This window comes from Harmonia axyridis, chromosome 4 (genome assembly GCF_914767665.1).
Source record: "Harmonia axyridis chromosome 4, icHarAxyr1.1, whole genome shotgun sequence".
NCBI classification, from domain to species: Eukaryota; Metazoa; Arthropoda; class Insecta; order Coleoptera; family Coccinellidae; genus Harmonia; species Harmonia axyridis.
Genome location: NC_059504.1, coordinates 19,083,614 through 19,100,440, shown reverse-complemented (window position 1 = coordinate 19,100,440; position 16,827 = coordinate 19,083,614). Strand labels below are relative to the sequence as shown.

At 32.2% G+C, this 16,827-nt stretch overlaps 1 long non-coding RNA gene and 1 other non-coding gene across 3 annotated transcripts; both read right to left on the bottom strand.

The window, feature by feature from the left end:
- Window positions 1-14,697: 14,697 nt before the first annotated feature.
- On the bottom strand, window positions 14,698-15,747 carry LOC123678018. 2 transcript variants are annotated; one of them, XR_006747182.1, is made up of 4 exons: window positions 15,640-15,747; window positions 15,471-15,522; window positions 15,074-15,230; window positions 14,698-14,966 (listed from the first exon to the last, which is right to left on the bottom strand). It is a non-coding gene; the product is annotated as an uncharacterized LOC123678018 (long non-coding RNA). The 2 variants fall into 2 exon arrangements; XR_006747181.1 differs by having other exon boundaries at window positions 15,471-15,747.
- A 380-nt stretch (window positions 15,748-16,127) lies between these two features.
- Window positions 16,128-16,199, bottom strand: Trnad-guc. The gene has a single exon. It is a non-coding gene; the product is annotated as a tRNA-Asp (tRNA).
- Between the last annotated feature and the right edge of the window lie 628 nt (window positions 16,200-16,827).

Below are 16,827 nucleotides of genomic sequence, written 5' to 3'. Positions count from 1 at the left end.
TTATTACAACCGGCAAAACAAACGGTGAAAATTTATCTGAAAATGAACCTGGCACATATTTGTATATCAAATGTATGGCGGAAATTGAATCAATCTCATTATCTTCCGAACGAAGAGAGATTATCGCAAAGGAGACAATTCCACAAAAAAATTGTGAACTTTGGTGGGAAGAAAGAAAAAAAAGAATAACGTCCTCACATTTCTACAAATTATGTAACTGCAGGACATCTTCCAAGGAAAACATCATTAAACAAATCAGGAATCCTGTTATTTTAAACTGCCTAGCATTAAATCATGGCTTAGAGAATGAAAAGTTTGCTAGAAAAAAATATTGTGAGATAACCAATGTTAAATGTGAACTAAGTGGATTGATTATAGACAGCACTGATCAATTTCTGGCATGTTCTCCGGACGGTTTGATATCTGTTGATAGGATCATAGAAATAAAATGTCCATTCGGTATAAGAAATCAGAATCCCAATAATATCCAATTAAAATTTTTAGATGAATGTCGCAACCTCAAATATAATAGTGAAAATTATTACCAAATCCAGGGGCTATTGAATATTTGTGACAGGCAATGGTGTGATTTGATCATATTCACATTCAAAGGAATAAATATCGTGAGGGTAAGAAGGAATAAAGAATTTTGGGAAGAAAACATGCTTCCGCATTTGAAATTATTTTATTATTTCGATTTTTTGCCTGACGTTATTCAAGGGAAAGGAAATAGCTTGGAGATTTCAATTGAGGGAAAATGAAGGACACTCAAAGATTTAGAATTTTTTCCGAATGGCCTAGTGAAAGATATAAACTTTCACAAAAATGTACCTGATCGCTGGCAAACAGAAACTAAATCAAGGAGAGCGTCAGAACGCAAATATGTTGTTGTATTTTTCGAAAATGTATCCTGTCCTGTTAGAGAGATAGAAACAAGTGATTTTTTGAGTCTACCCCCGAAATTATTTGACAAGTTTTGTGATTGATAATTATTTCTGCCTGATTGATTCACAGGATACAATTCAAAACTTTTCTGTACAAAAAGCCAGCAATTTATTTTCCGATAACTTAGATGCGAATAATGAATTGGTTATTGAAAAAGATTACGTAGCACTCCCAATTAAAGAAAACAACACTCATTTTGTACTAATCATGCTCGACGTCAAGGCCAAAAAATTTTCATTCATGGATTCCTTCAGAAGAACGGAAATTCAAGCTGAACAAAGAAAATTTCAATATTTCGAGAGATTCAAACGATTAATAAATGGAAATAGAGAAGTTCAATCGTGAAAAGTTGTAGAGGAACCCATAATATATCAAGAAGATAATTTCAATTGTGGAATGTTCAAATATGAACAGTAATACAATAGTATTACTTCAAAAAATACCTTTTGGCAGAACCGTTAAACGACAAGGTTAACATGTTCCAATATTGTATGTATCGTATGTATCCTTTTCTCATGTCTTTTTCTTTTTGAAGAAGTATCATTTTCTGTGAAAATTGTAATAATCGGGAATTTTAGATTCTCGATTATCGGGTCTGGACGTCCAACGTGCGGTGGGTAGACGAGACCCTTTTAGAACTTGACTTGACACTAGACTTGGTGGCGCCTAGTAGAGTGCGAAATTTATTGGTTCCCTATTTGTCAGATTTGGATGATGCAAATTTTTTAACAAGTCGATAGTTAGCTGCAGTCTCGACCTCAGGCGATAAGAACATAACTTATTGGGTGTTAAAAATTAGTTGTATCGAAGTTTGTTGATTTTAGTAGAACCTTGGAAAACTAGAAACTGTCTCGATAAAATTTAACAACTTCAACAATTCTTTCTAGAACGTCATGCCAATATTTTTGTTCAGTTTCTAAAACCCTTAAGTGATGACTATTTACAGTTGTGGATAATTTCAGTATTTTTTAAATGCGTCCATTTATTCATGGGAACGTTATGTGCATTTGATGTTTCATTTCTTTTAATGGATAAGGATAAATGTTGCCAATCAGAAAAACCATGAGTATCAGAAAAACTAGTAGAAGTGTTACTGAAAAGTTTACAACTAAAACAAAATACTGAATTTTTCGAAACTGAGTAGATGAACCAAATTCTTTCAGCTTCTTATCCATTTCCTATTATTATTAACTCATAAAAAATTGTAAAATTGCCATCGGGGGCCGGTGGTATTTTATAACAATTGCGACATTCGGAAATTTTTTTTTGAAAATTTTTTTCATTTATTATTATTAATGTGGTGTTCATGCCTGGTTTGGAAAAAGAAAAAAAAAGGGAATGCTCATGCGTTTTCGGAATTGTACACTGTATATACGTCTCTATTTTCTGTATAATAAATTTCTTCGGTAACTTGCACGTTGAAAACTATGAAAAAATTAAAAAAGCTTTCTTAAAAACCTTCAGTAAGAGAATTTGGCGCCCCTAATAGAGTGGCGTAAGCGTGCGGTGCACGCGTTGCACGAGTGGTGCGATGACCCCGGTTATGTTTTTTAATCAAGGAAATACACACGCTTCAACAACGTTTAGATATTATTAAATTGTTTCTTCAAAATCAGTGCTCACTTGTGAATATTGAGAAAAATTTACAAAAAATTCATTATTCAGGTAATCAACTGACTATTTTTCGTATTTTAGAAATTTAATGGGATACCGAGTACGACTCAGTATTTGGTACTGTAACTCTAAACTCTAATATCGTGTGAGAAAAATTCACTTTATATTTTGTTTACAATATAGGTAATACAATCTAGAAAACATAATGGTTCTTTTTTTTATTATATTAAGGGTATTAACACCATGTTCAATACGTACAGTATTTTAGTTCATTTTTGTAGGGTGCTGATTATTTTTCTGAATAGAAAACATACCGTTTATGATATGCTTTAGATTTAAATTGGTGAATTTTTACCTACTTAAAGGCTCAATAGAAGAGAATATTCCATTTTAACTTACAAATATTCGTATTATATGATTTAATGGTATGTCGTAAAAGAACCTTAGCAAAGAACTTGAGTCACCACCATCTCCCGATAATAAATAATATTCCAATATTTGAGAAATAAGTATGAATTAAAATGTGCAATAACAATAAATCATCCCATAGTGGAATTCATGGCAAAAATATGGTAGAAAGTACTTTCCAAAACATTCGGCAGGTTTAGCAAAAGGTTGTCATTGGTCAGTGTGGTACACGTGATACCTCTGGAGGGTGGTACTCAAAATTAAGGGAGAAAGATTAGAGAAATATCTAGAGAAAATAGTCGTGAGAACCTCTATATCAGAGAAGACGTTAGCCAGTTTATCGAATTATACCTGTAGGTGGTCCATAAACCAAGTTCACTTCAATTTTTAATTTTGTAAGAATCGTTTCCTAATATATGTATGAAAACTCAAGGCAAGAGTTTTATTTTTTTTATTTTTAAATCGACCGGTGTTGAAAGTCTCGATGTGTGAAGTTAAAGTTACACTATCTCGCTTTAAGTGCAACAACAATACTAAGGTATAGTGATTCAAGAATAGAAATTGATTTGCGGGTGTTTAAAACATTGTCAGATTATCAACATAAACAATTAAAATAATTCTAATGTGTGAGGTAAACGCCGAAATATCTCGATCAAAGTGAAAAAAAACAATATTGAGGGGTAGTGAAACAAGAATGTAGTGTCTGATGCGCGAGTGATTAGATCATTAACAGAATGTCGATATGGACAGTGAGTGAAATTAAAATTATTCGGGACTACATCACCAAAAAATCAGGTCCTATCACAGTAGATGACCACAAAATTCTGCAGCAGACTCTGATAAAACGATCTTTACCATCTATAAAGTAAAAATGCTTGGATTTGAAACATTCCATCAACACAGACCAACTGTGTAGAATAAAACAATCCAGCAGTTGGACCAGTGACGAAGAAAGAAAACTTGTGGAACACTACATCAACAGGAACGAAAAACAGGTGACAAAAAGAATAAGAGCTATATTAAACTCATTTCCTGGTAGAACAGAAAAAGCAATTGCTACCAAATTGAGAGAAAAATACCCGGAAATTTATTACGGAAAGAATATTCCCACCCGAAATGACACCCAAAATGTGGAAGAAATACCACAACAGAGTATTGCGTACAAGAAAAATCGTCGATTGAGTCTAGACTGGAGACCCAATGAATAAGGTTCAAGACGATAATGATGGCATAATATAACATTATCAGTATGGCGACAGGAACATTGAGTCTACTATAAATAATTCAGGATTATATTACCAACAACCCAGGTCATATCAAGTGATGACAATATTTTACAGCGTACAATGAGGAAAATATTGTTGCATTCTATAAAGCAGAAATTCTCATGACAAAATTCTCTCCTACGAAAAGCCATCCTGAAACGGTACATCAGAAAATTCTACGTTCTGTGACCAGAACTAAATCGAATACGTAGACCAGACACTCGGAAAAAATATTTCCATATGGTAAAACGATCTTTACCATCTATAAAGAAGAAATGCTTGGATTTGAAACATTCAATCAACACAAACCAACCGTGTAGAATAAAACAATCCAGCAGTTGGACCAGTGACGAAGAAAGAAGACTTGTGGAACATTACATCAACAGGAACGAAAAGCAGGTGACCAAAAGGATTAGAGCTATATTAAATGCATTTCCTGGTAGAACAGAAAAAGCACTTGCTACCAAATTGAGAGAAAAATACCCAGAAATTTATTACGGAAAGAACATTCCAACTAAAATTGACCCCCAAACCCAAAATGTGGAAGAATCTCAAGCCGAGCGCTCCCAACAACGGGAACCTTCCATCGAGTCTACCCTGAAGTGCGCAATAAATCAGACTCAAGACGGTGACATATGCCATAACACCATCCGGAAAGTGACGATTTGACGACCATTTGTCTGAAGGAATTGAATGAATCTGAACTTGTAAAAGTGAGGACGAAATTCGATACATTATTCCGGCGAATTCCAAAGAAAAACCGGAACATTAAAAAAATTCTACGTACGACCCTGTCACCTGAATTACATCGAATACGTAGACCGGGTACTCGGAGAAAATATTTCCAAAATAGAAAATGGGTCTTTCTCTCATATTAAGAAAAAAAAGGAAATAAATAAAACGATTTATGTAGTTGGCCTTCTCCTGCAAAAACACATCCTGGGGAAAACCGATCGACAAGATCCGATTTACATCAAAACGGAGAAGAAAATAAAATCGTTAGAACTCCGGGTTAAAAACGCAGAAGCAGTCGTTAACTGGAAAGGAGGCATTTTCAAAAAGCAGTGGAAAGACGAGGTTGAGGAAATGCGAAAATTGAAAATGAAACCGAAACAGTACATTGTTTCTACGAACGACCGGATAAGGATCTTGAAGGAAAAAGCCGAACATCAGAGGAAACAAGCCCAAGCCCAGAAAATTAGGTACTTATTCAACAACAGACCGTCGAAGAAAATCTTGGAAAAATCTGTGGTTGCAAGTCCAGAAGTATCAGTGGTGTCTGAATATTACACGAAAATGTATGCTCAGTGTAATGAAAGCCATGAAAGTCCCATATTCAATTCATGGCTTCAACAATTTCAAAAATTCACCAATGGACGCGTCTACAGTAGACAGTTAAAGTAATGAAATTTGAAATAAAACATTAATGCAATAATCCTTGTGCTTAACGATATTTGAAAACAGTTATTATTTTTAGAGTACACGGAAAACTAGATTTGAGTGAAGCAGATGTGAGGGCAAATATTGTGCTGGTTCACAAGGAAGGCGACAATTATCGACCAATAGCTCTGCTCAATACTGAGTACAAAATTTTGACATCGACGATAGCCTCCATCCTGAAAAACCACCTTCCAGAATGAATAATACCGAAGGAACAACTGGCTAGACAACACATATGGGGAACAATCCATGGTATGCTTGTGGACAAATCAGTGACGCAGCTAGCAAGAATGAGGAGAAAGAAGAACTATTCAGCCTGGTACGACTTCAAAAAGGCATACGACTCCATCTCACACAGGCAACTCAAAAGGTTGATTGGAAATTTACCTCTAGACCAAAACATCAAGAAGGTACTGAGAGGCTCAATGAACCTGTGGTCTGTTCGAATAAAAATCGGCAAGAACAAAACAAACCCGATATATGTCAAGAGAGGAGTGTACCAGGGTGATTCAATCAGCACTTTATTTTTCATTCTAATTAGTACAGGCATCATTGAACATATTAAGACCAGCCCAACAATCATGAAGTCCACGATATATTGGCCATGCAAATACCGAGCAGAGCATGAAAATTATAACAAACGACTTGGAAAAAAGCTCTGATGAAATTGAACTGTCCCTAAATGTGAATAAGTGTGGCATTTATTCGAGAATTGGCTTAGAACCCCAAGAGGATGTGAACGATGTTCCTTTCCTTCCTGAAATCAAAGAAGGATACACATACTTAGGACTGGCCCAATTAGAAAGAGACACCACCGACAATTTGGAGAATATCACCAAAAAAATTAAACAGAAATCCGAAACAATATTTGGGTCGGATTTAACAACCGGACAGAAAATCCAACTTTTCAATAGCTCAATAATACCAGCTGCGATATATGTTCTGGGTAACTTATTTCCTGAAGAAAAGCGAGCGACAACCTTGAAGAATTGCAGGGATTTGGATAAAATGTTAAGGAAAATGGTAGTAGATTACGATATGAAAGGCAAAACAACATCGAATGCCCGTGTTTATTTGAGCCCACTTATGGGCGGCCTGGGAATGAAATCAGTTGAAATTGAAACCGAAATTCATTACACCAGGAAAGGAATCTACTTGCAGTCCCAACCCGACATGACAAATGTGTACGAAGCCTACAAATCCCTACAAGGTGCCGGATGGAGAAATCCTTTGAGCAACTGCCATTTTTTTCTGGAAAAATATGGCTGCAACACAGAACAGTATCCAATGGGAAGTTATAAGAAAAGTTCCGACAACATTATTAAGAAACAGCATCATGATTAGCTGACTGAGAAATGGTCAGAGAACATGAACTTTGTAGGATAGTAGCAGCCTTTACATCTCCCTATATGGACAGCTGGAGGTTATCACTACTTCACTCTGCAACAGAAGAGCAACTCCATGGACTTGCATCCCAGGACGTACCCAAGTGTGCAGACGTGGATGTAGTAACAATGAAACAGTTTACCATGTGACTTCATCCTGCCCTACCAACATGTATATCTCAAGACACGATAATGTTGTACATTAGTTGTTAAAAACGATCCTCACCACCACAAATGCCCCTGAAGACATCATAATGGGCCTGCAGTTCGGAAAAGCCACCCTTATGGCAGATTACGAACAACAAGGAAGGGGCATTTCCATCAGAGCAGGCCACAAGATATTGACGGAAAAGAAGATGTACCACAATAATCCGGACATCATGATCAAGCTGTCAAACCCAGATCGTATCATTCTAATCGAAGTAGCCATCGCCCATATCCAGAACTACCGACTTCAGGAAAAAAACAAGAGAAATCTGTATGCGATCAACTCGACAATCAAGATTGACAATAAAAATGTCGATAATGTTGTCAGAGATGTCAACATAGTTGGTGAACTTGAGAAGATCCATAGATGTCCTGTAGATCTCGGAATATTCGTCGTTGGGTGCAGCGGTGAGATGATTGTGACAGAAGAACAAGTGAAGTTCGCGAAAATTCTTACGAAAGTGCTCGGTCTGACTAATAGTGAAATTCAACATCTTTTCACTAAATGTAGTTATAGTGTTTGCCTATCCACTTTTCAAATTCTTTTGAACCATTTGAACTTGAAAATGTGATAACATGAATTTTGTGATATATATTTATTGAATTTATTTAATAATTTACGTATATTTATTTACATCAATTTAAAACTGTGATATGAATTTCGAGATTTATGAACTGTTCTTTTAATGAATTTCAGTATATTCATGACTCTTTGTTCAATAAACTTGTTTATTGCATATTATGATAAGTTTTATAAGGATTGTTCTTTAATATATGTATGAAACTTTATATCAAATAAACAAATATACTACCGAGGATATTATGATTCAGATTTGAAAAGAGCAGTATCTGGATTCAAAAAGACATTGCAGACTAAAATATTTCAGAGAATGGAAATAACAAGAAACAGATTCATGCTTGGGCGAATCTATAGAATCCACTATAGTGGATTGAAAAGAAGAAGAAACAAGTTGGAGAAATATTCTGCTGAAATTGGTCATTTCCTAAATGTGAACAAATATAAAAATAGTCGATTAAGGATTTTAGGAAGCGCAATCTCAGTTAGTTAGTTTTTCCTTGTTATTACTAAGTTATTTATAAACTTTGGTGGCATTAAGTGTTTTAATTCATTAATAAGTAGGATATAGTTTGTTGAGAGAATCGAATTATTTTTGAATAATGTATCCAATTCGGTGACCTAACAACTATGATGTCGAACGATATTAAGTATTTTGTTCTAATATGTTCAAAAATTTTTAATTGAAATGGTGAATACAAATATTTATAACTTTTCATAAGTTTCTAAAAATTGAATCCGTGTCGACGAGAACTAATAAATAATTTTGTTGATTAATAAAAAATTAAATATAATAGTATCATTTTCTATTTATTTAAGTTCATAAATATGATTATATCTTTGTCTATGAGCAGACGTATTTTGAAAATGAATTCAACTATTAATATTGAATCATCTTCCTTGTTATTACTAAGTTGTTTATAAACTTTGGTGGCATTAAGTGATTTAATTCTTTAATAGGTAGTACATTTTACTTTTTAAAAGAATTAAATTATTTTTTAATAATTTATCCAATTCAGTTGCCTAACAACTCAAAACGATATTAAGTATTTTGTTCTAATATTAACAAAATTAAATACAAATATGTATAACTTTTTATAAATTTTCAAAAATTGATTCCGTGTTGATAATATTTTGTTGATCAGTAAAGAATTAAATATCTTTATCTATAACCAGACGTATTTTGAAAATTGATTCAACTATTACTATTGAATCATCCTGTTCGGATATGAATTGTTATGTATTTTATATTATGAGGCAAATAAAGATTTAATTGACTATGAAACAAATTAAGTTTGACTATATTCTAGGAAGTGCATTCAAACATACATAGGAAGGATTGAAACAGAGAATGAGTATTTACTGATGCTCAAAACTCAATTTTCACTAGTAGGCATGATTACTATTTTTCAAGAACAGTGTTATAATATTTGGAAATATTCATCTACAAATGATGATTTTCTATGAGTCGAAATTTATAACAAATAGTTTTTTTTTAGAGATTTTATATAATTCATCATCTTATAAAATAAATGTAGGCTTGGTTAATCGATCGTCTAGAGGTATGATTCCATTACCTGGCCTTTCGTCTTCTTCTCGGTGACTTTGTTCGGGTTTGTAATAATTAAACTCTTTTTAATTATTTACATATATTAACAAAGCCACAATTACAGTACAAACACAGTTTATACGGTACTGAATTTCGTTTTTAACTCTAGTTTTAATTACTCGAAACGTCTTCGATATGTCACGTCTTTGTCTTATTACAAGTTTTGGTCGCCTCGTCTTTAACTCGTCTTAATCTAGTCCGCGAACCGTCTTTTCGTCTTAAGTTTCAACCGACTGAACTAACTCTTACTTTGACTTAGACCAAACTTGAACTTTACCCGTCTTCGACTTAATTTTGAACTAGAGTTAAAGACGAAATTCAGTACCGTATGAACTGTGTTTGTACTGTAATTGTGGCTTTGTAAATATATGTAAATAATTAAAAAGAGTTTAATTATTACAAACTCAAACAAAGTCACAGAGAAGAAGACGAAAGGCCAGGTAATCGAATCATACCTCTAGACGATCGATTAACCAAGCCTTCATTTTGGGGGCTCGTCCGGAATCGAAGTGGATTTTCAAGGAGAAAATCAACCGGGATCGAGAAGAATTTTCGGTGAGAAAATCAACCAGGATTGAAGACGAAACCAGAGAGTAAGGGAATTTTTACCATTTGATAGAATATTCGACGTAGACGAGAATATTTCTACAAAGAGAAGGAAGATTCACCGAGAAGGAGATCGAAGAATTGGATGAAGAGAATCAACCGAGAGACGAGGAGAAAACCATCTAGGAAAGTGTGAGAAGTGATAAAAGGTCATTTAGTGAAACATTGTGAATAAAGGATTAAGTTCAGCAAGATGAGGAATTGTACAAGGTAGACATTTTCTTCTTTTAAGACGAGGCTAAGAAAAATCAATGAGCAATTTGTTCTACGATTCCATTTGACTTGATTCGATTAATCACTGTTTTCATGTTTTTTGACTTCTATTCACTTGAGAATTTTTTCCTGAGATCTGTTTTTCTTTGTTTATTTTAATCGACATTGTAGTCGAAATAGAAGATGAATATTTTGATCTCCGAATCTTATTTTTGACGATTTATTTGTTGTAGATTTAGTGTTGATTTTTTTTTATTGAAATTGTTTATTCCCATTTATCTTTGTGTGCCATTGTATTTTCTGTTACCATTTTACTTTTATTTGTGAGCGGTTACTGAATTTTTGTCAACGGGTGAAATAAGACGATTCGATTTATTCTCATTCTGTTTTGACGTAGATAAATTGAAAATGTACTCGTTAGGCGAAATCAAACATATCGAAGACGATATTTCAAAAGCCAAAGTTCCGGCTATAAGAGCGCTTCACATAGTTTGTTTCGGAATCGAAGGTGACAAGTACAAAAGACGTAGGACGATATGAAACTTTGACGGATTTAGTTGGGTCAAAGACGATAGCGAACATCAACACAAAATTGAAGACGTGGAACAAAAATCAACAGTGACTGAATTAGAAGCGGTATGCCAAATATTGGATTTGCCATTAGAGGGTTCTACGGAAGAAATCGCCAAAAGGGTGTGCGATTTCTTGTGTGGTCCCCTATTAGAAAAAGACGATGACGATTATGACGACGGTGACAATGACGACGTAGTTAGCTCGGTATCTGTATCGGTGTCAAAAATGAAATTCGAAGAAGAAAACCGTTATTGTCGGAGTAGTTTTTCATTGACCTTTAGGGACGTCGAGGATTCAATTAGACAATTCACGGGGGCCGATAATTATCCAATCGGGAGATAGATTGAAGATTTTGAAGAGATGATGACGATGACGGGTTGGTCTGATCTTCAAAAACTTTTATTCGCGAAAAGATCTCTATCGGGTTTAGCGAGATTGTTCATTCAATCACAAACGGTTCGCGGACTAGATTAAGACGAGTCGCGAACGAATCAAAGACGAGACAACCGAAACTTGTAATGAGACAAAGACGTGAAATATCGAAGACGACTGGAGTAATTAACACTCGAGTTAAAAACGAAATTCAGTACCGTATAAACTGCGTTTGTACTGTAAGTGTGGCTTTAAAAATGTTTATAATTATTACTTAAACCGAACAAAGTCACGGAGAAGAAGTGGAAAGGCCCGGTAATCAAATCATACCTCTAGGGCCTAGGCGATCGATTAACCAAGCCTACATAAATATTATACGATAAAAAATTTTCAATGAATCTAAAACTGAGAAAAATAAAATATTTTTTTGCCAACAAAAAAATTTTCTGCTGAAATTGGTCATATCCTGAATGTGAACAAATACAGAAATGGTCGATTTAAAGATTTTAGGAAGCGCTAGGATAGCCCGAGACGGAATCCCAGGTACCAGAAGACCAGTCGGCAGACCCCCTAAGCGCTGGAAAGACTCCTGGATATCTACATCCACCGAGGACTAAAGTGGAATATACAAGCCCTAGGCTTAAATTAAGAAGAAGAAGAAGAAGGAAGCGCTATCTCAGTTAGTAAGTTTTTCCTTGTCATTACTAAGTTGTTTATAATCTTTGGTGGCATTAAGTGGTTTAATTCTTTAATAAGTAGTACATATTTTGTTGAAAGAATCGAACTTTATTTTAATAATTTATCCAATTCAGTTACCTAACATCTATAATTTCGAACGATTTTAAGTTTTTTTTTTCCAATATTAACCAGAATTTTTAAATTAAATTGGTGAATACAAATAACTTTTCATAAGTTTTCAAAAATTGATTATTGAAAGTTCCTTACAAATTATATTGGATTATTTACTTTCAATATGAGTTTTTGAATCCGTGTCGAGAACTTTTGTTGATCAAAAGAAAATTAAATATAGTAGTATCATTTTCTATTTAATTTAGTCCATAAATATCTCTGTCTATGAGCAGACGTATTTTGAAAATGACTTCAACTATTACTATTGAATCATCTTGTCAGGATATAAATTGTTATTTATTTTGTATAATGAGACGAAATAAGGTTTGATATACCATCAATTGAGTTGAACTATCTACTAGAAAGAACATTTAAAGATTCATATGGAGAATTGAAACAGAATTAGTATTTACTGATGTTCGAAAACTCAATTTTCGCTAGTAGGCTTATGATTAAGTTTTTTCAAGAACTGTGTTATAATATTTGGAAATATGCATCTACAAATGATACTTTTCTATGAGTCGAAATATATAACAAAAAAATCTTTGAAAATCTTTTTTTTATAAATTTTAAAGTTGATAATACAGGGAAAAGTGGAAGGCAGAAGGGGACCGGGTAGAAGAAGACATTCATGGTTGCACAATCTCAGGAAGTGGTTTGGCCAGACATCCATACAACTTTTCAGAAACGCAGCGAACAAGATAAAACTTGCCATGTTGATTGCCAACGTCCGGAACGGATAGGGCACGCCAAGAAGAAGAAGAAAGTAAAGTATTTACTTAACGATGAGAAATTCCAATAAATCTATAACTGTGCAAACTAAAATATTTTCTATCCCAATAAAAAAATGTTCTGCTGAAATTGGTCATTTGATAAATGTGAACAAATACAGAAATGGGCGATTTGAAGATAGGGAGCGCAATCTCAGTTGGTTAGTTTTTCCTTGTTATTACTGAGTTGTTTATAAACTTTTGTAGAATTATGTGATGTAATTCTTTAATATCTGTCCATATTTTGTTGAAAGAATTGAATTATATTTTAATAATTCAGTTACCTAACATCTATAATTTCCAACGATTTTAAGTATTTTTTTCTAATATTGAGCAAAATTTTTAAATTAAATTGACGAATATAAATTTGTATAACTATGAGTTTTCAAAAATTGATTATTGAAAGTTTTGATCCCTTCAAATTATATTGGATTATTTACTTTTAATATTAGTTTTTGAATCCGTGTCGGGAACTCTGATAATATTTTGTTGATCAATAAAAAATTAAATGTAGTAGTCTATTCAATTTAGTCCATAAATATCTTTGTCTATGAGCAGAGTATTTTGAAAATGACTTCAACTATTACTATTGAATCATGTTGTCAGGATATAAATTGTTATTTATTTTGTATAATGAGACGAAATAAGGTTTAATATACCATGAATTGAGTTCAACTATCTACTAGAAAAAGCATTCAAAGATTCATATAACGAATTGAAACAGAGAATCAGTATTTACTGATGTTCGAAAATTCAATTTTCGCTAGTAGGCATATGATTACGTTTTTTCAAGAACTGTGTTAAAATATTTGGAAATATGCATCTACAAATGATACTTTTCTATGAGTCGAAATTTTCAGAGATTTTTTGAAATTTATCATGATATAAAATAAATACTTCACGATGAAAAATGTTCAATAAATGTATAACTGTGCAAACTAAAATATTTTCTATCCCAATAAAAAAATTTTCTGCTGAAATTGGTCATTTAATAAATGTGAAGAAATACAGAAATGGTCGATTTGAAGATATTAGGAAGCGCAATCTCAGTTGGTTAGTACTTCCTTTTTATTACTGAGTTGTTTATAAACTTTTGTGGCATTAGGTGTTTTAGTTCATTAATAAATAGTATAAGTATAAGTAGTTTGTTGAGAGAATCGAATAATTTTTCATAATGTATCCAATTCAGTTACCTAAAACTATAATTTTGAACGATATTGAATATTTTGTTCTAATATTTACCAAAATTTTTGAATTAAATTGGTTAATACAAATATGTATAACTTTCCATAATTTTTTAAAAATTGAGTCCTTATCGAAAACTTTGATAATATTTTGTTGATCAATAAAAAATTAAATATAATCCTATAATTTTTATTCAATTTAGTCCATAAATATCATTATATATTTTTCTATGAGAAGACGTATTTTGAAAATAAATTCAACTATTACTATTGAATCATCTTGTTAGGATATAAATTGTTATGTATTTTGTATTATGAGACAAATAAATGTTTAATTTACTATGAATTAAGATTTCACTATCTTCTAGAAAGAGCATTCAAAGATTCATAGGAAAGATTGAAACAAAGAATGGTTATTATTTATGTTCAAAATAAAATAAAATAAATAAAAAATATATATCATTTGTAGATACATATTTCCAAATATTATAACACAGGTCTCGAAAATCAGTAATCATGCTTAATAGTTAAGATATTTTGTACTATGAGATAAAATAAGGTCTAATATACTCAATTTTCATTAGCAGGCATGATTACTATTTTTCAAGAACTGTCTTATAATATTCGGAAATATGCATCTACAAATGATTCTTCTCTATGAGTCGAAATTATAACAAATAGACTCTCAGAGATTTTATGAAATTCATCTTGATATAAAATAAATACTATACGATGAAAAATGTTCAATAAATCTATAACTGTGAAAACTAAAATATTTTCCATCCCAAAATCTCTAGACTTCTGTTAGAGCAGTCATAACTAGAGAGATTGAGAAAAACCAGTTGTCTGTATAATTTGTTACTGTGTCCTCACCCCATCTTAGAAGTGCTGGTAGTAGTTTAGTGGTGATTTTTTTTCTTGACAACAGTATTTCTGTGTTACAAGCCACCTATTCATTGAAAAATTAGAATGTATATTCGAATTATATCTTACTTCAAGAATTATACCAAGATTGCAGATTTTAAGTAGTGTAATATAAATAAACAATATTATTACCTTAGAATTCGAAATCCAATTAGATTTTTATGTCCATATTGCATATATTAAGTATTTCTTTATTAATGTAGGTATTGAAAAAAATATCTTTGATCTCCTAAGACAGACTATTGAAATTCTGAAATTCGAAAATCTCCATCTGAGTTTCAAGTATTTGCTGAAATAGAAAATAAATTGTTTAGATATACAAATAATCTAATCATTTAAAAAAGAAATAAAAACCGTATTTCTACATCAAATTTTCACAAAATATGGGTAAACGAAACCAAGAAAAAAACAAAAACCATTTCGAAAATTATTGTCTGTGTGTTTCACTTATATCCAAATCACTGTCTATTATACAATTTTATACTAATTATAATTATATTATACAAAAAAGATTATACCTAAAACTTACCCCTAACGTCCAATCATCATATTTCAAAGCACATAAATTCTCATCATGAAAACTAAAATATTGAACAAATGATAACTCATTGAGTATCATGCGAACTTTGTAAAAAAAATATAAATATTTTTTTAGATGGATAAGACACTTTTTTGAAAGATTTTCAACAAGAACTAACCTGACTGAATGTTATCTGAAGACTTAACTCACTAAATGTAGAATGTGACTTATATAGACTCTGGGTGGACTACTTCAGATTTAGACAAAATACGTTATTTATTATAGGGTCTGTTGACTGACAGGTCAAATACACATATGGCGGTCAGATTTAGGAATACAAATCTTTTAGTGCCTTTACGCCAACAGTTTCACATTTTTTGTAGCTACAGGTAATATTAGCTGGCTATAACAAAAAATTTTGGTGACCAAATTCAGATGAACAAAGCTCAAAACTTGTTTATCGGCAAGTTAGTGAAAAAAAAAATGTTATTATTATCCGATTATAGTAGAGTATATTTATTTATAGATTTTTGTTATTACATTTATTGCTTCATTGCATGTATTGTTATCAATGTTATTAATAAAAATCTAGGAAATTTCAAGTACATAATCAATTTCTCGAATTTGTTCAAATAAATGTAATTAAATTATTACAAAAAAAATATCCTCCCCGGCGGGGAATCGAACCCCGGTCTCCCGCGTGACAGGCGGGGATACTGACCACTATACTACCGAGGACTTTGTATATACTAATATTTGGAATATATATATATATGATAATTAAGATATTTATATACAACCATACTTCCGATACACTTGCTCTTGCTCAGATTAAAGGAAAATTTAAATATATATATATATATATATATATATATATATATATATATATATATATATATATATATATATATATATATATCCACTATACTATTTACTAGTAATTTGTTTTCATAAGTAACCGATTGGGTGATGTATAATATTAAGAGGTTGTGGTAAAGAATTGTTGTACATAATTGTATTTGGAATTGGAATGTATATATACTACAATATGGATACTACTTGCTCAGATTGAAGAAAAAGTTGAAGACATATCCAAAATTCATTCAAATTCTCATAATACACTTTTAGACATAGATGTTGCAATTCTAGGAGAATTGACAATTTGTAGCAAGTGATGCCACGTAAGCGATGAAATTATTACTAAAAAAATTACCCTCCCCGGCGGGGAATCGAACCCCGGTCTCCCGCGTGACAGGCGGGGATACTGACCACTATACTACCGAGGACTCTGAATTGTATGGTATTTGAATTGTAAATATACGACAATTTGATATATATACGTTCTAGCATACAAGAAACTTGCTCT